The following is a 22,681-nucleotide window of genomic DNA, read 5'->3' on the forward strand; positions in this document are numbered from 1 at the left end:
GTTAGAAGTGCGTGTCTTGATGTTGTCCATATTTTTGAGCACATGTGGGAAAAACCTTAGCTGTTAGACCATGGATGTCTCTCGTGCGATGTCTGGCTTACTTCTTTGTCCTTCCTAAAAGGATTGCAAGGTCCAGGCCTGTTTTCCCGCTTTCATGAGGGTCAAGCTACTCCCCAGGAACCTGGAAGAGGATGTGCGAACATTCTCATCCTGCATGATTCCGGGCTGGATGGAAGATGTCTGTGGTAAGGAACTTGAGGACTCAGGTGATTTTTCCTGGGGATTGATATGTCTCGGGTCAATGATGACACCTCCACTTCTCTGGAAGAGAAATGATGACATTAAAATCACGCTCAATAGGATCACGCTGAGGCCCAGAGGGAAACTGCTTTTCCCCAATCTTAATGATCTCCTTTAGAATGGAGCCCGTTTTGATTCCTTTTACGTCCAGCACGTGATCGAAAACTCCTCACTGACCGATTTTTGTCAAGCTGATTCCTTGGCTCCTTTCCTCTTTTTCTCTGACTTAGAAAGACCTACTCCCAAGAGATTCACCACAGGAAGAACACAAGGTGAGTGAATGATGGCAGTTTTACCTTGTCCCTGCTGATACTTGGACAAGTGAAAACGGAGCCCAAAAGGCAGTCGGGTTTTGTGGAGAAGCTGAGACGTGTGCCCTGCTTTTAGCTTGACCTGACCGATTGAATAAGTGGCGGTGATATGCACGGGTGGATAGTTAGGAAGCACAGGAACCTGGAAGAATTTCCACTTGAGGAATTTTTGATCATCCGGTGCCCAGCCTGGTATGTCTACGGAATTGAGAGAATGCACAGCGAGACAAATGTGCTTTTCTCATATATTTTCCGCTTGGGAATGGCTAGGAGCTCTACTGGAGAAACCGGACATACTTGCCATAGTCGAAAGCCTGTGTCAGTTGCGACTGGACGATTAGGATCTGCAGGGTATCTTTCCCACAAATCCTGGCACTGGGTGAACAATCGAGTAGCCTGATACCTCACTGTAGCTATCGAGAAAAGGTAGCAGCACAAATATCTGAGTCAAAACACTAAGGTCAGGTTCGATGGCATTTGGTAAACGCGATGCGCGCGTCATGACTAGTTTCAGGTACGTGCCACAGGAAGTCACGATCGGCTAACACTCTAGTCAGGAAATGCAGGCATAACTGCTGCCTTCCGCATGCGGAAAGATCATTTTCTTGACAGTTCTTTGGAATCTCATAGAGATTCTGTAGAACTGCTTTTCTGTATGCCCCACAGGATCCTGTGGTGGTTGATATACAGGAGGAGATGTTCTCCCTCTATAGGGATTATTCGGGCCTGAGGTAGATTGGATTGTGTCTCTACATGGCTCAGTGGTGAAATCAAAGTGTTGAAGGACTGTGGAAATTTCTAGAAGTGTTGGCACAATTCTTGGAAAGGAACTCATTCCCAAATGTCCTTCCAGCTGATTTGAAGATCCCCAGTTACTGGGGACTCTTGGGTGCCGTATCCCGAGAGTCCAACACGTTGGACGGTGCCCCTGGACGCATATTTGGCTGCCTTCAACACATCAGTCAGGGTTAATCAATTGCAAAGGCTCCTTTTGCCTGCGTGCTCCTGAGAATTTGTACTACATCCAGGCACGAGTCTCACTTTGTGTGAAGGGTCAGCAGTCTCCCCAGTGGGTTGTAAAGGGGTGTCTTGATTTTGTGCATATGTTTGCGACTATCTGGGAGAAAGCATAGCCATAGGGAAGTGAGCTTCTCTCCTGTGATCTTTGTCTTACTGATTTGCCCTTTTCCAAGGGATAGTGAGGTCGATGTCTGTTGTCCTGCTTTCATGGGGGTCAAGCCAACTCCCCTGGAAACTGGAAGACGATGTGTGAATTCTCTCACCCAGTGTCATTCCTCGGTGGAAGGAAGACATTTGTGGTAAGCATCTTCAGGTCTCAGGGGATTTTTCCTGGGGAGAGATATGGCTCGGGTCAATGATGACATAACCTGTCTCGAAGAGAGATGATGACCTAAAAATCGTGCTCAGTGGGTTTATGCTGAGGCCCTGCGAGACACTCCTTTGCCCCGGCCTTATAGATCTTCTTTAGAGCAGACCCCCATTTTCATTCCTTTCACCTGCACCAAGTGACCCAAAACACCTGGGTGGCTGATTTTTGTCAGGCTGATTCCTTGGCTCTTTTCCTCTTTTTGTGTCATTTAGAAAGACCTGCTTCCATGAAACTCACCGTGGCGAGGTCACAAGGTGAGGGAATCACCGTGATTTTCCCTGGCCCCATCTGACACTTGGGCAAGTGAGGATGCAGCCCAAAAGGCAGTAGAGGTTGTTGACAAAGCTGAGGCATGTCCCCTGGTGTTTGCTTGACCTTGCCTGGTTGACTAAGTGGCAGTGATGTGCGTGGATGGATACTTAGGAATCTGAGGATCCTGAAAAATGTGCGCTTGAGTCGTCTCCGATAGCCGGGGTCCAAGTCCGATACGTCCTAGGGAATTGGGAGAAATGCACAACGAGAAGAATGTATTTTCCCAAGATATTTATGGGAGGTGAATGGCTCAGAGCTCTATGGGAGACTGGTCAACTTGCCATATTGAAAGCGTTTGTCAGTTTCAGCTGGCTTCTTGGGATCTGCAGGGCACTTTTCCCAGGAAGCTTGAAATTGGATGAGAGATTCCGTAGTCTGATAGCTGGCTCCAGCTTTCAAGTGAAGGTAGCTGCACAGATACCCGCGTAGAAAATCTAAAGTCAGGGTCTATGCCATGTGTGAGGAGGACACGAGGGTCGTGAGCAGTTTCAGGTTCATGCCACAGGAAGTCATGTTTCCTTGGAGCTGTAGACAGTGAATGCAGGTGTAAATGCTGCCTTGCACGAGTGCAAAGATCACTGTTCCTACACAGTTCATTGGAATCCCGTAGAGTTTCCATAAGACTCCTGCTCTGTTTGTGCCAAGAGATCTTCTGATGGTTGATAAGCAGGAGGAGATATGTTCCCTGTGTTACCGTTCTTTGGGAAAGAGGTGGCCGGGTCTGTGTCTCTGCATGGCACAAGGGTGAAATCAAACTCCGGAAATTCGTAGGAGAAGTTTGGGGCAAATTCTTGGAGTAAGCACTCTTCTGAGTGTCCCACAGCTCGTTTGAAGATCCCCAGTTTGGGGAACCCTTGGGTGTAATTTCCTGAGAGTGCTCGTGCACGGGACAGTGCCTGTGGACACAGATTTGGCTTCCTTGTTACATGGGCCAGGCCTGATCAAAATGAAAAGCCTCTCCTTGCCTGGGACCTCCTGAGTTTCTTTTACTACGGTCTGAGACCTCTATGCCATGTCCTGATCTGGCACATGTCTGCCTTTCTGTCAAGGGTGAGCAGTCTCCCTAACGGGTTAGAAGTGCGTGTCTTGATGTTGTCCATATTTTTGAGCACATGTGGGAAAAACCTTAGCTGTTAGACCATGGATGTCTCTCGTGCGATGTCTGGCTTACTTCTTTGTCCTTCCTAAAAGGATTGCAAGGTCCAGGCCTGTTTTCCCGCTTTCATGAGGGTCAAGCTACTCCCCAGGAACCTGGAAGAGGATGTGCGAACATTCTCATCCTGCATGATTCCGGGCTGGATGGAAGATGTCTGTGGTAAGGAACTTGAGGACTCAGGTGATTTTTCCTGGGGATTGATATGTCTCGGGTCAATGATGACACCTCCACTTCTCTGGAAGAGAAATGATGACATTAAAATCACGCTCAATAGGATCACGCTGAGGCCCAGAGGGAAACTGCTTTTCCCCAATCTTAATGATCTCCTTTAGAATGGAGCCCGTTTTGATTCCTTTTACGTCCAGCACGTGATCGAAAACTCCTCACTGACCGATTTTTGTCAAGCTGATTCCTTGGCTCCTTTCCTCTTTTTCTCTGACTTAGAAAGACCTACTCCCAAGAGATTCACCACAGGAAGAACACAAGGTGAGTGAATGATGGCAGTTTTACCTTGTCCCTGCTGATACTTGGACAAGTGAAAACAGAGCCCAAAAGGCAGTCGGGTTTTGTGGAGAAGCTGAGACGCGTGCCCTGCTTTTAGCTTGACCTGACCGATTGAATAAGTGGCGGTGATATGCACGGGTGGATAGTTAGGAAGCACAGGAACCTGGAAGAATTTCCACTTGAGGAATTTTTGATCATCCGGTGCCCAGCCTGGTATGTCTACGGAATTGAGAGAATGCACAGCGAGACAAATGTGCTTTTCTCATATATTTTCCGCTTGGGAATGGCTAGGAGCTCTACTGGAGAAACCGGACATACTTGCCATAGTTGAAAGCCTGTGTCAGTTGCGACTGGACGATTAGGATCTGCAGGGTATCTTTCCCACAAATCCTGGCACTGGGTGAACAATCGAGTAGTCTGATACCTCACTGTAGCTATCGAGAAAAGGTAGCAGCACAAATATCTGAGTCAAAACACTAAGGTCAGGTTCGATGGCATTTGGTAAACGCGATGCGCGCGTCATGACTAGTTTCAGGTACGTGCCACAGGAAGTCACGATCGGCTAACACTCTAGTCAGGAAATGCAGGCATAACTGCTGCCTTCCACATGCGGAAAGATCATTTTCTTGACAGTTCTTTGGAATCTCATAGAGATTCTGTAGAACTGCTTTTCTGTATGCCCCACAGGATCCTGTGGTGGTTGATATACAGGAGGAGATGTTCTCCCTCTATAGGGATTATTCGGGCCTGAGGTAGATTGGATTGTGTCTCTACATGGCTCAGTGGTGAAATCAAAGTGTTGAAGGACTGTGGAAATTTCTAGAAGTGTTGGCACAATTCTTGGAAAGGAACTCATTCCCAAATGTCCTTCCAGCTGATTTGAAGATCCCCAGTTACTGGGGACTCTTGGGTGCCGTATCCCGAGAGTCCAACACGTTGGACGGTGCCCCTGGATGCATATTTGGCTGCCTTCAACACATCAGTCAGGGTTAATCAATTGCAAAGGCTCCTTTTGCCTGCGTGCTCCTGAGAATTTGTACTACATCCAGGCACGAGTCTCACTTTGTGTGAAGGGTCAGCAGTCTCCCCAGTGGGTTGTAAATGGGTGTCTTGATTTTGTGCATATGTTTGCGACTATCTGGGAGAAAGCATAGCCATAGGGAAGTGAGCTTCTCTCCTGTGATCTTTGTCTTACTGATTTGCCCTTTTCCAGGGGATAGTGAGGTCGATGTCTGTTGTCCTGCTTTCATGGGGGTCAAGCCAACTCCCCTGGAAACTGGAAGACGATGTGTGAATTCTCTCACCCAGTGTCATTCCTCGGTGGAAGGAAGACATTTGTGGTAAGCATCTTCAGGTCTCAGGGGATTTTTCCTGGGGAGAGATATGGCTCGGGTCAATGATGACATAACCTGTCTCGAAGAGAGATGATGACCTAAAAATCGTGCTCAGTGGGTTTATGCTGAGGCCCTGCGAGACACTCCTTTGCCCCGGCCTTATAGATCTTCTTTAGAGCAGACCCCCATTTTCATTCCTTTCACCTGCACCAAGTGACCCAAAACACCTGGGTGGCTGATTTTTGTCAGGCTGATTCCTTGGCTCTTTTCCTCTTTTTGTGTCATTTAGAAAGACCTGCTTCCATGAAACTCACCGTGGCGAGGTCACAAGGTGAGGGAATCACCGTGATTTTCCCTGGCCCCATCTGACACTTGGGCAAGTGAGGATGCAGCCCAAAAGGCAGTAGAGGTTGTTGACAAAGCTGAGGCATGTCCCCTGGTGTTTGCTTGACCTTGCCTGGTTGACTAAGTGGCAGTGATGTGCGTGGATGGATACTTAGGAATCTGAGGATCCTGAAAAATGTGCGCTTGAGTCGTCTCCGATAGCCGGGGTCCAAGTCCGATACGTCCTAGGGAATTGGGAGAAATGCACAACGAGAAGAATGTATTTTCCCAAGATATTTATGGGAGGTGAATGGCTCAGAGCTCTATGGGAGACTGGTCAACTTGCCATATTGAAAGCGTTTGTCAGTTTCAGCTGGCTTCTTGGGATCTGCAGGGCACTTTTCCCAGGAAGCTTGAAATTGGATGAGAGATTCCGTAGTCTGATAGCTGGCTCCAGCTTTCAAGTGAAGGTAGCTGCACAGATACCCGCGTAGAAAATCTAAAGTCAGGGTCTATGCCATGTGTGAGGAGGACACGAGGGTCGTGAGCAGTTTCAGGTTCATGCCACAGGAAGTCATGTTTCCTTGGAGCTGTAGACAGTGAATGCAGGTGTAAATGCTGCCTTGCACGAGTGCAAAGATCACTGTTCCTACACAGTTCATTGGAATCCCGTAGAGTTTCCATAAGACTCCTGCTCTGTTTGTGCCAAGAGATCTTCTGATGGTTGATAAGCAGGAGGAGATATGTTCCCTGTGTTACCGTTCTTTGGGAAAGAGGTGGCCGGGTCTGTGTCTGTGCATGGCACAAGGGTGAAATCAAACTCCGGAAATTCGTAGGAGAAGTTTGGGGCAAATTCTTGGAGTAAGCACTCTTCTGAGTGTCCCACAGCTCGTTTGAAGATCCCCAGTTTGGGGAACCCTTGGGTGTAATTTCCTGAGAGTGCTCGTGCACGGGACAGTGCCTGTGGACACAGATTTGGCTTCCTTGTTACATGGGCCAGGCCTGATCAAAATGAAAAGCCTCTCCTTGCCTGGGACCTCCTGAGTTTCTTTTACTACGGTCTGAGACCTCTATGCCATGTCCTGATCTGGCACATGTCTGCCTTTCTGTCAAGGGTGAGCAGTCTCCCTAACGGGTTAGAAGTGCGTGTCTTGATGTTGTCCATATTTTTGAGCACATGTGGGAAAAACCTTAGCTGTTAGACCATGGATGTCTCTCGTGCGATGTCTGGCTTACTTCTTTGTCCTTCCTAAAAGGATTGCAAGGTCCAGGCCTGTTTTCCCGCTTTCATGAGGGTCAAGCTACTCCCCAGGAACCTGGAAGAGGATGTGCGAACATTCTCATCCTGCATGATTCCGGGCTGGATGGAAGATGTCTGTGGTAAGGAACTTGAGGACTCAGGTGATTTTTCCTGGGGATTGATATGTCTCGGGTCAATGATGACACCTCCACTTCTCTGGAAGAGAAATGATGACATTAAAATCACACTCAATAGGATCACGCTGAGGCCCAGAGGGAAACTGCTTTTCCCCAATCTTAATGATCTCCTTTAGAATGGAGCCCGTTTTGATTCCTTTTACGTCCAGCACGTGATCGAAAACTCCTCACTGACCGATTTTTGTCAAGCTGATTCCTTGGCTCCTTTCCTCTTTTTCTCTGACTTAGAAAGACCTACTCCCAAGAGATTCACCACAGGAAGAACACAAGGTGAGTGAATGATGGCAGTTTTACCTTGTCCCTGCTGATACTTGGACAAGTGAAAACGGAGCCCAAAAGGCAGTCGGGTTTTGTGGAGAAGCTGAGACGCGTGCCCTGCTTTTAGCTTGACCTGACCGATTGAATAAGTGGCGGTGATATGCACGGGTGGATAGTTAGGAAGCACAGGAACCTGGAAGAATTTCCACTTGAGGAATTTTTGATCATCCGGTGCCCAGCCTGGTATGTCTACGGAATTGAGAGAATGCACAGCGAGACAAATGTGCTTTTCTCATATATTTTCCGCTTGGGAATGGCTAGGAGCTCTACTGGAGAAACCGGACATACTTGCCATAGTCGAAAGCCTGTGTCAGTTGCGACTGGACGATTAGGATCTGCAGGGTATCTTTCCCACAAATCCTGGCACTGGGTGAACAATCGAGTAGTCTGATACCTCACTGTAGCTATCGAGAAAAGGTAGCAGCACAAATATCTGAGTCAAAACACTAAGGTCAGGTTCGATGGCATTTGGTAAACGCGATGCGCGCGTCATGACTAGTTTCAGGTACGTGCCACAGGAAGTCACGATCGGCTAACACTCTAGTCAGGAAATGCAGGCATAACTGCTGCCTTCCGCATGCGGAAAGATCATTTTCTTGACAGTTCTTTGGAATCTCATAGAGATTCTGTAGAACTGCTTTTCTGTATGCCCCACAGGATCCTGTGGTGGTTGATATACAGGAGGAGATGTTCTCCCTCTATAGGGATTATTCGGGCCTGAGGTAGATTGGATTGTGTCTCTACATGGCTCAGTGGTGAAATCAAAGTGTTGAAGGACTGTGGAAATTTCTAGAAGTGTTGGCACAATTCTTGGAAAGGAACTCATTCCCAAATGTCCTTCCAGCTGATTTGAAGATCCCCAGTTACTGGGGACTCTTGGGTGCCGTATCCCGAGAGTCCAACACGTTGGACGGTGCCCCTGGACGCATATTTGGCTGCCTTCAACACATCAGTCAGGGTTAATCAATTGCAAAGGCTCCTTTTGCCTGCGTGCTCCTGAGAATTTGTACTACATCCAGGCACGAGTCTCACTTTGTGTGAAGGGTCAGCAGTCTCCCCAGTGGGTTGTAAAGGGGTGTCTTGATTTTGTGCATATGTTTGCGACTATCTGGGAGAAAGCATAGCCACAGGGAAGTGAGCTTCTCTCCTGTGATCTTTGTCTTACTGATTTGCCCTTTTCCAAGGGATAGTGAGGTCGATGTCTGTTGTCCTGCTTTCATGGGGGTCAAGCCAACTCCCCTGGAAACTGGAAGACGATGTGTGAATTCTCTCACCCAGTGTCATTCCTCGGTGGAAGGAAGACATTTGTGGTAAGCATCTTCAGGTCTCAGGGGATTTTTCCTGGGGAGAGATATGGCTCGGGTCAATGATGACATAACCTGTCTCGAAGAGAGATGATGACCTAAAAATCGTGCTCAGTGGGTTTATGCTGAGGCCCTGCGAGACACTCCTTTGCCCCGGCCTTATAGATCTTCTTTAGAGCAGACCCCCATTTTCATTCCTTTCACCTGCACCAAGTGACCCAAAACACCTGGGTGGCTGATTTTTGCCAGGCTGATTCCTTGGCTCTTTTCCTCTTTTTGTGTCATTTAGAAAGACCTGCTTCCATGAAACTCACCGTGGCGAGGTCACAAGGTGAGGGAATCACCGTGATTTTCCCTGGCCCCATCTGACACTTGGGCAAGTGAGGATGCAGCCCAAAAGGCAGTAGAGGTTGTTGACAAAGCTGAGGCATGTCCCCTGGTGTTTGCTTGACCTTGCCTGGTTGACTAAGTGGCAGTGATGTGCGTGGATGGATACTTAGGAATCTGAGGATCCTGAAAAATGTGCGCTTGAGTCGTCTCCGATAGCCGGGGTCCAAGTCCGATACGTCCTAGGGAATTGGGAGAAATGCACAACGAGAAGAATGTATTTTCCCAAGATATTTATGGGAGGTGAATGGCTCAGAGCTCTACGGGAGACTGGTCAACTTGCCATATTGAAAGCGTTTGTCAGTTTCAGCTGGCTTCTTAGGATCTGCAGGGCACTTTTCCCAGGAATCTTGAAATTGGATGAGAGATTCCGTAGTCTGATAGCTGGCTCCAGCTTTCAAGTGAAGGTAGCTGCACAGATACCCGCGTAGAAAATCTAAAGTCAGGGTCTATGCCATGTGTGAGGAGGACACGAGGGTCGTGAGCAGTTTCAGGTTCATGCCACAGGAAGTCATGTTTCCTTGGAGCTGTAGACAGTGAATGCAGGTGTAAATGCTGCCTTGCACGAGTGCAAAGATCACTGTTCCTACACAGTTCATTGGAATCCCGTAGAGTTTCCATAAGACTCCTGCTCTGTTTGTGCCAAGAGATCTTCTGATGGTTGATAAGCAGGAGGAGATATGTTCCCTGTGTTACCGTTCTTTGGGAAAGAGGTGGCCGGGTCTGTGTCTCTGCATGGCACAAGGGTGAAATCAAACTCCGGAAATTCGTAGGAGAAGTTTGGGGCAAATTCTTGGAGTAAGCACTCTTCTGAGTGTCCCACAGCTCGTTTGAAGATCCCCAGTTTGGGGAACCCTTGGGTGTAATTTCCTGAGAGTGCTCGTGCACGGGACAGTGCCTGTGGACACAGATTTGGCTTCCTTGTTACATGGGCCAGGCCTGATCAAAATGAAAAGCCTCTCCTTGCCTGGGACCTCCTGAGTTTCTTTTACTACGGTCTGAGACCTCTATGCCATGTCCTGATCTGGCACATGTCTGCCTTTCTGTCAAGGGTGAGCAGTCTCCCTAACGGGTTAGAAGTGCGTGTCTTGATGTTGTCCATATTTTTGAGCACATGTGGGAAAAACCTTAGCTGTTAGACCATGGATGTCTCTCGTGCGATGTCTGGCTTACTTCTTTGTCCTTCCTAAAAGGATTGCAAGGTCCAGGCCTGTTTTCCCGCTTTCATGAGGGTCAAGCTACTCCCCAGGAACCTGGAAGAGGATGTGCGAACATTCTCATCCTGCATGATTCCGGGCTGGATGGAAGATGTCTGTGGTAAGGAACTTGAGGACTCAGGTGATTTTTCCTGGGGATTGATATGTCTCGGGTCAATGATGACACCTCCACTTCTCTGGAAGAGAAATGATGACATTAAAATCACGCTCAATAGGATCACGCTGAGGCCCAGAGGGAAACTGCTTTTCCCCAATCTTAATGATCTCCTTTAGAATGGAGCCCGTTTTGATTCCTTTTACGTCCAGCACGTGATCGAAAACTCCTCACTGACCGATTTTTGTCAAGCTGATTCCTTGGCTCCTTTCCTCTTTTTCTCTGACTTAGAAAGACCTACTCCCAAGAGATTCACCACAGGAAGAACACAAGGTGAGTGAATGATGGCAGTTTTACCTTGTCCCTGCTGATACTTGGACAAGTGAAAACGGAGCCCAAAAGGCAGTCGGGTTTTGTGGAGAAGCTGAGACGCGTGCCCTGCTTTTAGCTTGACCTGACCGATTGAATAAGTGGCGGTGATATGCACGGGTGGATAGTTAGGAAGCACAGGAACCTGGAAGAATTTCCACTTGAGGAATTTTTGATCATCCGGTGCCCAGCCTGGTATGTCTACGGAATTGAGAGAATGCACAGCGAGACAAATGTGCTTTTCTCATATATTTTCCGCTTGGGAATGGCTAGGAGCTCTACTGGAGAAACCGGACATACTTGCCATAGTCGAAAGCCTGTGTCAGTTGCGACTGGACGATTAGGATCTGCAGGGTATCTTTCCCACAAATCCTGGCACTGGGTGAACAATCGAGTAGTCTGATACCTCACTGTAGCTATCAAGAAAAGGTAGCAGCACAAATATCTGAGTCAAAACACTAAGGTCAGGTTCGATGGCATTTGGTAAACGCGATGCGCGCGTCATGACTAGTTTCAGGTACGTGCCACAGGAAGTCACGATCGGCTAACACTCTAGTCAGGAAATGCAGGCATAACTGCTGCCTTCCACATGCGGAAAGATCATTTTCTTGACAGTTCTTTGGAATCTCATAGAGATTCTGTAGAACTGCTTTTCTGTATGCCCCACAGGATCCTGTGGTGGTTGATATACAGGAGGAGATGTTCTCCCTCTATAGGGATTATTCGGGCCTGAGGTAGATTGGATTGTGTCTCTACATGGCTCAGTGGTGAAATCAAAGTGTTGAAGGACTGTGGAAATTTCTAGAAGTGTTGGCACAATTCTTGGAAAGGAACTCATTCCCAAATGTCCTTCCAGCTGATTTGAAGATCCCCAGTTACTGGGGACTCTTGGGTGCCGTATCCCGAGAGTCCAACACGTTGGACGGTGCCCCTGGACGCATATTTGGCTGCCTTCAACACATCAGTCAGGGTTAATCAATTGCAAAGGCTCCTTTTGCCTGCGTGCTCCTGAGAATTTGTACTACATCCAGGCACGAGTCTCACTTTGTGTGAAGGGTCAGCAGTCTCCCCAGTGGGTTGTAAAGGGGTGTCTTGATTTTGTGCATATGTTTGCGACTATCTGGGAGAAAGCATAGCCATAGGGAAGTGAGCTTCTCTCCTGTGATCTTTGTCTTACTGATTTGCCCTTTTCCAAGGGATAGTGAGGTCGATGTCTGTTGTCCTGCTTTCATGGGGGTCAAGCCAACTCCCCTGGAAACTGGAAGACGATGTGTGAATTCTCTCACCCAGTGTCATTCCTCGGTGGAAGGAAGACATTTGTGGTAAGCATCTTCAGGTCTCAGGGGATTTTTCCTGGGGAGAGATATGGCTCGGGTCAATGATGACATAACCTGTCTCAAAGAGAGATGATGACCTAAAAATCGTGCTCAGTGGGTTTATGCTGAGGCCCTGCGAGACACTCCTTTGCCCCGGCCTTATAGATCTTCTTTAGAGCAGACCCCCATTTTCATTCCTTTCACCTGCACCAAGTGACCCAAAACACCTGGGTGGCTGATTTTTGCCAGGCTGATTCCTTGGCTCTTTTCCTCTTTTTGTGTCATTTAGAAAGACCTGCTTCCATGAAACTCACCGTGGCGAGGTCACAAGGTGAGGGAATCACCGTGATTTTCCCTGGCCCCATCTGACACTTGGGCAAGTGAGGATGCAGCCCAAAAGGCAGTAGAGGTTGTTGACAAAGCTGAGGCATGTCCCCTGGTGTTTGCTTGACCTTGCCTGGTTGACTAAGTGGCAGTGATGTGCGTGGATGGATACTTAGGAATCTGAGGATCCTGAAAAATGTGCGCTTGAGTCGTCTCCGATAGCCGGGGTCCAAGTCCGATACGTCCTAGGGAATTGGGAGAAATGCACAACGAGAAGAATGTATTTTCCCAAGATATTTATGGGAGGTGAATGGCTCAGAGCTCTACGGGAGACTGGTCAACTTGCCATATTGAAAGCGTTTGTCAGTTTCAGCTGGCTTCTTAGGATCTGCAGGGCACTTTTCCCAGGAATCTTGAAATTGGATGAGAGATTCCGTAGTCTGATAGCTGGCTCCAGCTTTCAAGTGAAGGTAGCTGCACAGATACCCGCGTAGAAAATCTAAAGTCAGGGTCTATGCCATGTGTGAGGAGGACACGAGGGTCGTGAGCAGTTTCAGGTTCATGCCACAGGAAGTCATGTTTCCTTGGAGCTGTAGACAGTGAATGCAGGTGTAAATGCTGCCTTGCACGAGTGCAAAGATCACTGTTCCTACACAGTTCATTGGAATCCCGTAGAGTTTCCATAAGACTCCTGCTCTGTTTGTGCCAAGAGATCTTCTGATGGTTGATAAGCAGGAGGAGATATGTTCCCTGTGTTACCGTTCTTTGGGAAAGAGGTGGCCGGGTCTGTGTCTCTGCATGGCACAAGGGTGAAATCAAACTCCGGAAATTCGTAGGAGAAGTTTGGGGCAAATTCTTGGAGTAAGCACTCTTCTGAGTGTCCCACAGCTCGTTTGAAGATCCCCAGTTTGGGGAACCCTTGGGTGTAATTTCCTGAGAGTGCTCGTGCACGGGACAGTGCCTGTGGACACAGATTTGGCTTCCTTGTTACATGGGCCAGGCCTGATCAAAATGAAAAGCCTCTCCTTGCCTGGGACCTCCTGAGTTTCTTTTACTACGGTCTGAGACCTCTATGCCATGTCCTGATCTGGCACATGTCTGCCTTTCTGTCAAGGGTGAGCAGTCTCCCTAACGGGTTAGAAGTGCGTGTCTTGATGTTGTCCATATTTTTGAGCACATGTGGGAAAAACCTTAGCTGTTAGACCATGGATGTCTCTCGTCCGATGTCTGGCTTACTTCTTTGTCCTTCCTAAAAGGATTGCAAGGTCCAGGCCTGTTTTCCCGCTTTCATGAGGGTCAAGCTACTCCCCAGGAACCTGGAAGAGGATGTGCGAACATTCTCATCCTGCATGATTCCGGGCTGGATGGAAGATGTCTGTGGTAAGGAACTTGAGGACTCAGGTGATTTTTCCTGGGGATTGATATGTCTCGGGTCAATGATGACACCTCCACTTCTCTGGAAGAGAAATGATGACATTAAAATCACGCTCAATAGGATCACGCTGAGGCCCAGAGGGAAACTGCTTTTCCCCAATCTTAATGATCTCCTTTAGAATGGAGCCCGTTTTGATTCCTTTTACGTCCAGCACGTGATCGAAAACTCCTCACTGACCGATTTTTGTCAAGCTGATTCCTTGGCTCCTTTCCTCTTTTTCTCTGACTTAGAAAGACCTACTCCCAAGAGATTCACCACAGGAAGAACACAAGGTGAGTGAATGATGGCAGTTTTACCTTGTCCCTGCTGATACTTGGACAAGTGAAAACGGAGCCCAAAAGGCAGTCGGGTTTTGTGGAGAAGCTGAGACGCGTGCCCTGCTTTTAGCTTGACCTGACCGATTGAATAAGTGGCGGTGATATGCACGGGTGGATAGTTAGGAAGCACAGGAACCTGGAAGAATTTCCACTTGAGGAATTTTTGATCATCCGGTGCCCAGCCTGGTATGTCTACGGAATTGAGAGAATGCACAGCGAGACAAATGTGCTTTTCTCATATATTTTCCGCTTGGGAATGGCTAGGAGCTCTACTGGAGAAACCGGACATACTTGCCATAGTTGAAAGCCTGTGTCAGTTGCGACTGGACGATTAGGATCTGCAGGGTATCTTTCCCACAAATCCTGGCACTGGGTGAACAATCGAGTAGTCTGATACCTCACTGTAGCTATCAAGAAAAGGTAGCAGCACAAATATCTGAGTCAAAACACTAAGGTCAGGTTCGATGGCATTTGGTAAACGCGATGCGCGCGTCATGACTAGTTTCAGGTACGTGCCACAGGAAGTCACGATCGGCTAACACTCTAGTCAGGAAATGCAGGCATAACTGCTGCCTTCCACATGCGGAAAGATCATTTTCTTGACAGTTCTTTGGAATCTCATAGAGATTCTGTAGAACTGCTTTTCTGTATGCCCCACAGGATCCTGTGGTGGTTGATATACAGGAGGAGATGTTCTCCCTCTATAGGGATTATTCGGGCCTGAGGTAGATTGGATTGTGTCTCTACATGGCTCAGTGGTGAAATCAAAGTGTTGAAGGACTGTGGAAATTTCTAGAAGTGTTGGCACAATTCTTGGAAAGGAACTCATTCCCAAATGTCCTTCCAGCTGATTTGAAGATCCCCAGTTACTGGGGACTCTTGGGTGCCGTATCCCGAGAGTCCAACACGTTGGACGGTGCCCCTGGACGCATATTTGGCTGCCTTCAACACATCAGTCAGGGTTAATCAATTGCAAAGGCTCCTTTTGCCTGCGTGCTCCTGAGAATTTGTACTACATCCAGGCACGAGTCTCACTTTGTGTGAAGGGTCAGCAGTCTCCCCAGTGGGTTGTAAAGGGGTGTCTTGATTTTGTGCATATGTTTGCGACTATCTGGGAGAAAGCATAGCCATAGGGAAGTGAGCTTCTCTCCTGTGATCTTTGTCTTACTGATTTGCCCTTTTCCAAGGGATAGTGAGGTCGATGTCTGTTGTCCTGCTTTCATGGGGGTCAAGCCAACTCCCCTGGAAACTGGAAGACGATGTGTGAATTCTCTCACCCAGTGTCATTCCTCGGTGGAAGGAAGACATTTGTGGTAAGCATCTTCAGGTCTCAGGGGATTTTTCCTGGGGAGAGATATGGCTCGGGTCAATGATGACATAACCTGTCTCGAAGAGAGATGATGACCTAAAAATCGTGCTCAGTGGGTTTATGCTGAGGCCCTGCGAGACACTCCTTTGCCCCGGCCTTATAGATCTTCTTTAGAGCAGACCCCCATTTTCATTCCTTTCACCTGCACCAAGTGACCCAAAACACCTGGGTGGCTGATTTTTGTCAGGCTGATTCCTTGGCTCTTTTCCTCTTTTTGTGTCATTTAGAAAGACCTGCTTCCATGAAACTCACCGTGGCGAGGTCACAAGGTGAGGGAATCACCGTGATTTTCCCTGGCCCCATCTGACACTTGGACAAGTGAGGATGCAGCCCAAAAGGCAGTAGAGGTTGTTGACAAAGCTGAGGCATGTCCCCTGGTGTTTGCTTGACCTTGCCTGGTTGACTAAGTGGCAGTGATGTGCGTGGATGGATACTTAGGAATCTGAGGATCCTGAAAAATGTGCGCTTGAGTCGTCTCCGATAGCCGGGGTCCAAGTCCGATACGTCCTAGGGAATTGGGAGAAATGCACAACGAGAAGAATGTATTTTCCCAAGATATTTATGGGAGGTGAATGGCTCAGAGCTCTACGGGAGACTGGTCAACTTGCCATATTGAAAGCGTTTGTCAGTTTCAGCTGGCTTCTTAGGATCTGCAGGGCACTTTTCCCAGGAATCTTGAAATTGGATGAGAGATTCCGTAGTCTGATAGCTGGCTCCAGCTTTCAAGTGAAGGTAGCTGCACAGATACCCGCGTAGAAAATCTAAAGTCAGGGTCTATGCCATGTGTGAGGAGGACACGAGGGTCGTGAGCAGTTTCAGGTTCATGCCACAGGAAGTCATGTTTCCTTGGAGCTGTAGACAGTGAATGCAGGTGTAAATGCTGCCTTGCACGAGTGCAAAGATCACTGTTCCTACACAGTTCATTGGAATCCCGTAGAGTTTCCATAAGACTCCTGCTCTGTTTGTGCCAAGAGATCTTCTGATGGTTGATAAGCAGGAGGAGATATGTTCCCTGTGTTACCGTTCTTTGGGAAAGAGGTGGCCGGGTCTGTGTCTCTGCATGGCACAAGGGTGAAATCAAACTCCGGAAATTCGTAGGAGAAGTTTGGGGCAAATTCTTGGAGTAAGCACTCTTCTGAGTGTCCCACAGCTCGTTTGAAGATCCCCAGTTTGGGGAACCCTTGGGTGTAATTTCCTGAGAGTGCTCGTGCACGGGACAGTGCCTGTGGACACAGATTTGGCTTCCTTGTTACATGGGCCAGGCCTGATCAAAATGAAAAGCCTCTCCTTGCCTGGGACCTCCTGAGTTTCTTTTACTACGGTCTGAGACCTCTATGCCATGTCCTGATCTGGCACATGTCTGCCTTTCTGTCAAGGGTGAGCAGTCTCCCTAACGGGTTAGAAGTGCGTGTCTTGATGTTGTCCATATTTTTGAGCACATGTGGGAAAAACCTTAGCTGTTAGACCATGGATGTCTCTCGTGCGATGTCTGGCTTACTTCTTTGTCCTTCCTAAAAGGATTGCAAGGTCCAGGCCTGTTTTCCCGCTTTCATGAGGGTCAAGCTACTCCCCAGGAACCTGGAAGAGGATGTGCGAACATTCTCATCCTGCATGATTCCGGGCTGGATGGAAGATGTCTGTGGTAAGGAACTTGAGGACTCAGGTGATTTTTCCTGGGGATTGATATGTCTCGGGTCAATGATGACACCTCCACTTCTCTGGAAGAGAAATGATGACATTAAAATCACGCTCAATAGGATCACGCTGAGGCCCAGAGGGAAACTGCTTTTCCCCAATCTTAATGATCTCCTTTAGAATGGAGCCCGTTTTGATTCCTTTTACGTCCAGCACGTGATCGAAAACTCCTCACTGACCGATTTTTGTCAAGCTGATTCCTTGGCTCCTTTCCTCTTTTTCTCTGACTTAGAAAGACCTACTCCCAAGAGATTCACCACAGGAAGAACACAAGGTGAGTGAATGATGGCAGTTTTACCTTGTCCCTGCTGATACTTGGACAAGTGAAAACGGAGCCCAAAAGGCAGTCGGGTTTTGTGGAGAAGCTGAGACGCGTGCCCTGCTTTTAGCTTGACCTGACCGATTGAATAAGTGGCGGTGATATGCACGGGTGGATAGTTAGGAAGCACAGGAACCTGGAAGAATTTCCACTTGAGGAATTTTTGATCATCCGGTGCCCAGCCTGGTATGTCTACGGAATTGAGAGAATGCACAGCGAGACAAATGTGCTTTTCTCATATATTTTCCGCTTGGGAATGGCTAGGAGCTCTACTGGAGAAACCGGACATACTTGCCATAGTCGAAAGCCTGTGTCAGTTGCGACTGGACGATTAGGATCTGCAGGGTATCTTTCCCACAAATCCTGGCACTGGGTGAACAATCGAGTAGTCTGATACCTCACTGTAGCTATCAAGAAAAGGTAGCAGCACAAATATCTGAGTCAAAACACTAAGGTCAGGTTCGATGGCATTTGGTAAACGCGATGCGCGCGTCATGACTAGTTTCAGGTACGTGCCACAGGAAGTCACGATCGGCTAACACTCTAGTCAGGAAATGCAGGCATAACTGCTGCCTTCCACATGCGGAAAGATCATTTTCTTGACAGTTCTTTGGAATCTCATAGAGATTCTGTAGAACTGCTTTTCTGTATGCCCCACAGGATCCTGTGGTGGTTGATATACAGGAGGAGATGTTCTCCCTCTATAGGGATTATTCGGGCCTGAGGTAGATTGGATTGTGTCTCTACATGGCTCAGTGGTGAAATCAAAGTGTTGAAGGACTGTGGAAATTTCTAGAAGTGTTGGCACAATTCTTGGAAAGGAACTCATTCCCAAATGTCCTTCCAGCTGATTTGAAGATCCCCAGTTACTGGGGACTCTTGGGTGCCGTATCCCGAGAGTCCAACACGTTGGACGGTGCCCCTGGACGCATATTTGGCTGCCTTCAACACATCAGTCAGGGTTAATCAATTGCAAAGGCTCCTTTTGCCTGCGTGCTCCTGAGAATTTGTACTACATCCAGGCACGAGTCTCACTTTGTGTGAAGGGTCAGCAGTCTCCCCAGTGGGTTGTAAAGGGGTGTCTTGATTTTGTGCATATGTTTGCAACTATCTGGGAGAAAGCATAGCCATAGGGAAGTGAGCTTCTCTCCTGTGATCTTTGTCTTACTGATTTGCCCTTTTCCAAGGGATAGTGAGGTCGATGTCTGTTGTCCTGCTTTCATGGGGGTCAAGCCAACTCCCCTGGAAACTGGAAGACGATGTGTGAATTCTCTCACCCAGTGTCATTCCTCGGTGGAAGGAAGACATTTGTGGTAAGCATCTTCAGGTCTCAGGGGATTTTTCCTGGGGAGAGATATGGCTCGGGTCAATGATGACATAACCTGTCTCGAAGAGAGATGATGACCTAAAAATCGTGCTCAGTGGGTTTATGCTGAGGCCCTGCGAGACACTCCTTTGCCCCGGCCTTATAGATCTTCTTTAGAGCAGACCCCCATTTTCATTCCTTTCACCTGCACCAAGTGACCCAAAACACCTGGGTGGCTGATTTTTGCCAGGCTGATTCCTTGGCTCTTTTCCTCTTTTTGTGTCATTTAGAAAGACCTGCTTCCATGAAACTCACCGTGGCGAGGTCACAAGGTGAGGGAATCACCGTGATTTTCCCTGGCCCCATCTGACACTTGGGCAAGTGAGGATGCAGCCCAAAAGGCAGTAGAGGTTGTTGACAAAGCTGAGGCATGTCCCCTGGTGTTTGCTTGACCTTGCCTGGTTGACTAAGTGGCAGTGATGTGCGTGGATGGATACTTAGGAATCTGAGGATCCTGAAAAATGTGCGCTTGAGTCGTCTCCGATAGCCGGGGTCCAAGTCCGATACGTCCTAGGGAATTGGGAGAAATGCACAACGAGAAGAATGTATTTTCCCAAGATATTTATGGGAGGTGAATGGCTCAGAGCTCTACGGGAGACTGGTCAACTTGCCATATTGAAAGCGTTTGTCAGTTTCAGCTGGCTTCTTGGGATCTGCAGGGCACTTTTCCCAGGAAGCTTGAAATTGGATGAGAGATTCCGTAGTCTGATAGCTGGCTCCAGCTTTCAAGTGAAGGTAGCTGCACAGATACCCGCGTAGAAAATCTAAAGTCAGGGTCTATGCCATGTGTGAGGAGGACACGAGGGTCGTGAGCAGTTTCAGGTTCATGCCACAGGAAGTCATGTTTCCTTGGAGCTGTAGACAGTGAATGCAGGTGTAAATGCTGCCTTGCACGAGTGCAAAGATCACTGTTCCTACACAGTTCATTGGAATCCCGTAGAGTTTCCATAAGACTCCTGCTCTGTTTGTGCCAAGAGATCTTCTGATGGTTGATAAGCAGGAGGAGATATGTTCCCTGTGTTACCGTTCTTTGGGAAAGAGGTGGCCGGGTCTGTGTCTCTGCATGGCACAAGGGTGAAATCAAACTCCGGAAATTCGTAGGAGAAGTTTGGGGCAAATTCTTGGAGTAAGCACTCTTCTGAGTGTCCCACAGCTCGTTTGAAGATCCCCAGTTTGGGGAACCCTTGGGTGTAATTTCCTGAGAGTGCTCGTGCACGGGACAGTGCCTGTGGACACAGATTTGGCTTCCTTGTTACATGGGCCAGGCCTGATCAAAATGAAAAGCCTCTCCTTGCCTGGGACCTCCTGAGTTTCTTTTACTACGGTCTGAGACCTCTATGCCATGTCCTGATCTGGCACATGTCTGCCTTTCTGTCAAGGGTGAGCAGTCTCCCTAACGGGTTAGAAGTGCGTGTCTTGATGTTGTCCATATTTTTGAGCACATGTGGGAAAAACCTTAGCTGTTAGACCATGGATGTCTCTCGTGCGATGTCTGGCTTACTTCTTTGTCCTTCCTAAAAGGATTGCAAGGTCCAGGCCTGTTTTCCCGCTTTCATGAGGGTCAAGCTACTCCCCAGGAACCTGGAAGAGGATGTGCGAACATTCTCATCCTGCATGATTCCGGGCTGGATGGAAGATGTCTGTGGTAAGGAACTTGAGGACTCAGGTGATTTTTCCTGGGGATTGATATGTCTCGGGTCAATGATGACACCTCCACTTCTCTGGAAGAGAAATGATGACATTAAAATCACGCTCAATAGGATCACGCTGAGGCCCAGAGGGAAACTGCTTTTCCCCAATCTTAATGATCTCCTTTAGAATGGAGCCCGTTTTGATTCCTTTTACGTCCAGCACGTGATCGAAAACTCCTCACTGACCGATTTTTGTCAAGCTGATTCCTTGGCTCCTTTCCTCTTTTTCTCTGACTTAGAAAGACCTACTCCCAAGAGATTCACCACAGGAAGAACACAAGGTGAGTGAATGATGGCAGTTTTACCTTGTCCCTGCTGATACTTGGACAAGTGAAAACGGAGCCCAAAAGGCAGTCGGGTTTTGTGGAGAAGCTGAGACGCGTGCCCTGCTTTTAGCTTGACCTGACCGATTGAATAAGCGGCGGTGATATGCACGGGTGGATAGTTAGGAAGCACAGGAACCTGGAAGAATTTCCACTTGAGGAATTTTTGATCATCCGGTGCCCAGCCTGGTATGTCTACGGAATTGAGAGAATGCACAGCGAGACAAATGTGCTTTTCTCATATATTTTCCGCTTGGGAATGGCTAGGAGCTCTACTGGAGAAACCGGACATACTTGCCATAGTCGAAAGCCTGTGTCAGTTGCGACTGAACGATTAGGATCTGCAGGGTATCTTTCCCACAAATCCTGGCACTGGGTGAACAATCGAGTAGTCTGATACCTCACTGTAGCTATCAAGAAAAGGTAGCAGCACAAATATCTGAGTCAAAACACTAAGGTCAGGTTCGATGGCATTTGGTAAACGCGATGCGCGCGTCATGACTAGTTTCAGGTACGTGCCACAGGAAGTCACGATCGGCTAACACTCTAGTCAGGAAATGCAGGCATAACTGCTGCCTTCCACATGCGGAAAGATCATTTTCTTGACAGTTCTTTGGAATCTCATAGAGATTCTGTAGAACTGCTTTTCTGTATGCCCCACAGGATCCTGTGGTGGTTGATATACAGGAGGAGATGTTCTCCCTCTATAGGGATTATTCGGGCCTGAGGTAGATTGGATTGTGTCTCTACATGGCTCAGTGGTGAAATCAAAGTGTTGAAGGACTGTGGAAATTTCTAGAAGTGTTGGCACAATTCTTGGAAAGGAACTCATTCCCAAATGTCCTTCCAGCTGATTTGAAGATCCCCAGTTACTGGGGACTCTTGGGTGCCGTATCCCGAGAGTCCAACACGTTGGACGGTGCCCCTGGACGCATATTTGGCTGCCTTCAACACATCAGTCAGGGTTAATCAATTGCAAAGGCTCCTTTTGCCTGCGTGCTCCTGAGAATTTGTACTACATCCAGGCACGAGTCTCACTTTGTGTGAAGGGTCAGCAGTCTCCCCAGTGGGTTGTAAAGGGGTGTCTTGATTTTGTGCATATGTTTGCGACTATCTGGGAGAAAGCATAGCCATAGGGAAGTGAGCTTCTCTCCTGTGATCTTTGTCTTACTGATTTGCCCTTTTCCAAGGGATAGTGAGGTCGATGTCTGTTGTCCTGCTTTCATGGGGGTCAAGCCAACTCCCCTGGAAACTGGAAGACGATGTGTGAATTCTCTCACCCAGTGTCATTCCTCGGTGGAAGGAAGACATTTGTGGTAAGCATCTTCAGGTCTCAGGGGATTTTTCCTGGGGAGAGATATGGCTCGGGTCAATGATGACATAACCTGTCTCGAAGAGAGATGATGACCTAAAAATCGTGCTCAGTGGGTTTATGCTGAGGCCCTGCGAGACACTCCTTTGCCCCGGCCTTATAGATCTTCTTTAGAGCAGACCCCCATTTTCATTCCTTTCACCTGCACCAAGTGACCCAAAACACCTGGGTGGCTGATTTTTGCCAGGCTGATTCCTTGGCTCTTTTCCTCTTTTTGTGTCATTTAGAAAGACCTGCTTCCATGAAACTCACCGTGGCGAGGTCACAAGGTGAGGGAATCACCGTGATTTTCCCTGGCCCCATCTGACACTTGGGCAAGTGAGGATGCAGCCCAAAAGGCAGTAGAGGTTGTTGACAAAGCTGAGGCATGTCCCCTGGTGTTTGCTTGACCTTGCCT

At 48.2% G+C, this 22,681-nt stretch overlaps 14 non-coding genes across 14 annotated transcripts; all 14 read left to right on the forward strand.

Moving 5' to 3' along the window:
- The first annotated feature begins 295 nt into the window (after positions 1-295).
- On the forward strand, positions 296-376 carry LOC126057574 (small nucleolar RNA SNORD115). Its single transcript, XR_007512653.1, has one exon. It is a non-coding gene; the product is annotated as a small nucleolar RNA SNORD115 (small nucleolar RNA).
- A 1,604-nt stretch (positions 377-1,980) lies between these two features.
- Positions 1,981-2,058, forward strand: LOC126057697 (small nucleolar RNA SNORD115). Its single transcript, XR_007512772.1, has one exon. It is a non-coding gene; the product is annotated as a small nucleolar RNA SNORD115 (small nucleolar RNA).
- Positions 2,059-3,678: 1,620 nt separating this feature from the next.
- Positions 3,679-3,759, forward strand: LOC126057576 (small nucleolar RNA SNORD115). The gene has a single exon (XR_007512654.1). It is a non-coding gene; the product is annotated as a small nucleolar RNA SNORD115 (small nucleolar RNA).
- Positions 3,760-5,363: 1,604 nt separating this feature from the next.
- On the forward strand, positions 5,364-5,441 carry LOC126057698 (small nucleolar RNA SNORD115). Its single transcript, XR_007512773.1, has one exon. It is a non-coding gene; the product is annotated as a small nucleolar RNA SNORD115 (small nucleolar RNA).
- A 1,620-nt stretch (positions 5,442-7,061) lies between these two features.
- LOC126057650 (small nucleolar RNA SNORD115) lies at positions 7,062-7,142 on the forward strand. The gene has a single exon (XR_007512725.1). It is a non-coding gene; the product is annotated as a small nucleolar RNA SNORD115 (small nucleolar RNA).
- Positions 7,143-8,746: 1,604 nt separating this feature from the next.
- On the forward strand, positions 8,747-8,824 carry LOC126057699 (small nucleolar RNA SNORD115). Its single transcript, XR_007512774.1, has one exon. It is a non-coding gene; the product is annotated as a small nucleolar RNA SNORD115 (small nucleolar RNA).
- Positions 8,825-10,444: 1,620 nt separating this feature from the next.
- On the forward strand, positions 10,445-10,525 carry LOC126057577 (small nucleolar RNA SNORD115). The gene has a single exon (XR_007512655.1). It is a non-coding gene; the product is annotated as a small nucleolar RNA SNORD115 (small nucleolar RNA).
- Positions 10,526-12,129: 1,604 nt separating this feature from the next.
- LOC126057905 (small nucleolar RNA SNORD115) lies at positions 12,130-12,207 on the forward strand. Its single transcript, XR_007512977.1, has one exon. It is a non-coding gene; the product is annotated as a small nucleolar RNA SNORD115 (small nucleolar RNA).
- A 1,620-nt stretch (positions 12,208-13,827) lies between these two features.
- Positions 13,828-13,908, forward strand: LOC126057578 (small nucleolar RNA SNORD115). Its single transcript, XR_007512656.1, has one exon. It is a non-coding gene; the product is annotated as a small nucleolar RNA SNORD115 (small nucleolar RNA).
- Positions 13,909-15,512: 1,604 nt separating this feature from the next.
- LOC126057700 (small nucleolar RNA SNORD115) lies at positions 15,513-15,590 on the forward strand. Its single transcript, XR_007512775.1, has one exon. It is a non-coding gene; the product is annotated as a small nucleolar RNA SNORD115 (small nucleolar RNA).
- A 1,620-nt stretch (positions 15,591-17,210) lies between these two features.
- On the forward strand, positions 17,211-17,291 carry LOC126057579 (small nucleolar RNA SNORD115). Its single transcript, XR_007512657.1, has one exon. It is a non-coding gene; the product is annotated as a small nucleolar RNA SNORD115 (small nucleolar RNA).
- A 1,604-nt stretch (positions 17,292-18,895) lies between these two features.
- LOC126057701 (small nucleolar RNA SNORD115) lies at positions 18,896-18,973 on the forward strand. The gene has a single exon (XR_007512776.1). It is a non-coding gene; the product is annotated as a small nucleolar RNA SNORD115 (small nucleolar RNA).
- Positions 18,974-20,593: 1,620 nt separating this feature from the next.
- LOC126057580 (small nucleolar RNA SNORD115) lies at positions 20,594-20,674 on the forward strand. Its single transcript, XR_007512658.1, has one exon. It is a non-coding gene; the product is annotated as a small nucleolar RNA SNORD115 (small nucleolar RNA).
- Positions 20,675-22,278: 1,604 nt separating this feature from the next.
- On the forward strand, positions 22,279-22,356 carry LOC126057702 (small nucleolar RNA SNORD115). The gene has a single exon (XR_007512777.1). It is a non-coding gene; the product is annotated as a small nucleolar RNA SNORD115 (small nucleolar RNA).
- The last annotated feature ends 325 nt before the right edge of the window (positions 22,357-22,681 follow it).

The sequence above is a fragment of the Elephas maximus genome, chromosome 13, assembly GCF_024166365.1.
Source record: "Elephas maximus indicus isolate mEleMax1 chromosome 13, mEleMax1 primary haplotype, whole genome shotgun sequence".
In the NCBI taxonomy this organism is placed as follows: Eukaryota; Metazoa; Chordata; class Mammalia; order Proboscidea; family Elephantidae; genus Elephas; species Elephas maximus.